Here is a 2500-nt window from a genome sequence, read left to right as displayed (position 1 = left end):
TCAACGTTAGATGTATATATATATATATATATATATATATATATATATATATATTATATATATATATACACACGAGTAAATATATATTTTTACACCCACCTTATTTTTCATATTCATTTCTTTGCTATTCATTTCTATTGACTATTTATTCTTTTTATTTATGTTATTTATTATTCTTCATTATCTATATACCTATTTACACTCACTTTCATATTCATTTCTTCGTTATACATTTCCGTTTGTTTTTTATGATATGTTATTCATTATTCAATATTATATATATATATATATATATATATGTATATATATATATATATGTATATATATTATATATATATATATATGTATATATATATATATTACACCCATCTTATTTTTCATACTCATTTCTTCGTTATTCATTTCTATTCATTATTTATTCTTCCTCTATATGTTATTCATTATTCTTCATTATCTATATATCTTTCTATTTACACTTTCATATTCATTTCTTCGTTATTCATTTCTAATTGTTATTTATGTTGTTATTTATTATTCTTCGTTATTTATGTCCGTTGAACTCTTAATCATAATGACGTTGTTATATTCATAATTAAGGAAGTTATATCATTACATGACAAATAATATTAAGAAAATAGTATAGTAGTGATTCATCAGTTGTATAGATTTTTTGTTTAAAAATCTACATTACTTTTCGAAATTCTATTTGTTGCTATGGAATAATGTTGTTCTAATTTAGACATCTTAGGATCTAGTTTTTGTGTTATATTTTAAGACACTTAGGCGTTCTTTATATTCTAATGTTTAAATTTCTGTCTAGAATTCTAAAATACTAGTGTGATAGATCTAAGTAATTTTTAGTATATTTATCTTAGTTTATCTATTTGATGTCTCTAAGTATTATGATAACTAAGATTTTCTAGGTTCCAGGCTTAAAAAGGAAATATACATATATATATATATATATATGCATATATATATATATATATATATATATATACATATATATATATACATATATATATATATATACATATATATATATATACATATATATATATATATATATATATATATATATTGTGTCAAATTCTAGAAAACTTAGTTAAGTTTTAAGTCCAATTTCTAGCCAAGTTTGTGGTCTCAAAATGTCATTGTAATAATTCAGAATGTTTTGCTAAGGTTGAGTTCAATTTTTCAGGATAACAAGAAAAATAAGTACGAAAAGACCAGCATTTATAATATCAGACCTTTTTCCATCACTTTTTCTCGTAGATCCAATGTTCCGAAAAGTTGGGGTAAATGGACAAAAATAAACAAACATATAACAGAAAAGTTTTCTTTATTCTGGTAAAAAAATAAATACTATGATAAATATCTGTTCATTTTACAATATTTACAGCCATCCTTTGCAGGAACAACGATGATTTCCATAGCTTTAATCTCACACACATCCATGCACACATGTACACATACATACATACCATATATCATCTATATGACTATAAATATTTGGCTCTTTGACATGTTCAAGGGTTGCTCAAAAGCGATGGGATATCGATATAAGCAGTTATAGGATTTGGCAACACTCAAATGCGTTAAGTGTATTATTATTATTAATAATAATATTATCATCATCATCACCTAATGAAAAATCACCCTTCCTAGGTCATATGGTCAGAGTGTCACCTTGGGTCATTTCAGACCTCGTGACCTGACATGACGGTATAAGACATTACGTCGCACCAGCGGCTTTGGCAAACCTGACCTGACCTGACCTGATACAGACAGACAGACAGACAGACAGACAGGTAGCACAGCTCAACAACAACAATTGTTGACTTAACTTGCACTATTTCATTGTATCGACACAAAAATTAACAAAATCCATACGTTGATTGTGTAATACAAATATAAATATATGTGTGCACATATATGTATATACCCATACATGCATTATAATTTTGTATATAAGTATATATACATGCATATACATATATATGAATATATAGATTTTATGGTACAAGCATATGCATATCCATACAAATATATATATATATGCATTTACAAACATAAAAACAAATACACACATATATGTGTATATAGATACACATGAATGTATGCTAGTGTGTCTTCATGTAACTATATACACACGTATATATATATATATACATGTATGTAAATATATATGTATATGTACATGTATATGTATACACAAATATGTGTAGGTGTATAGGTATGGGTATATATATATATGTACGTATGTATAAGCGTATATACATGTGCGTGTATGTATATATGTATATATATAAATATGCTATGTATTTACGTATACATACATATACACACCTACTCACATTCATGCACATTATTTCCAAACATCACATTGCTTTAAGACGTCTCCGAAAAGCTTTTTTTCTTATCTTTATTTATTGTGACATTCATTTACAGCTACACTGGAGACGTTGGAGGCATGCACACGGAGAGCTAGAACTCCCAA

At 25.8% G+C, this 2500-nt stretch overlaps 1 protein-coding gene across 1 annotated transcript in view; it reads right to left on the bottom strand.

The window, feature by feature from the left end:
- Window positions 1-1343: 1343 nt before the first annotated feature.
- Window positions 1344-2500, bottom strand: part of LOC143029097 (toll-like receptor 6) — a 20583-nt gene continuing 19426 nt past the window's right edge. Inside the window, exon 2 of the mRNA XM_076191519.1 lies at window positions 1344-2500. This exon is cut by the window's right edge and continues 914 nt beyond it. The gene's annotated coding sequence lies outside the window, so the exon portion shown is untranslated.

The sequence above is a fragment of the Oratosquilla oratoria genome, chromosome 10, assembly GCF_046742065.1.
Source record: "Oratosquilla oratoria isolate Oo_2021 chromosome 10, ASM4674206v1, whole genome shotgun sequence".
In the NCBI taxonomy this organism is placed as follows: Eukaryota; Metazoa; Arthropoda; class Malacostraca; order Stomatopoda; family Squillidae; genus Oratosquilla; species Oratosquilla oratoria.
This window is presented reverse-complemented; position numbering and strand designations above follow the sequence as displayed.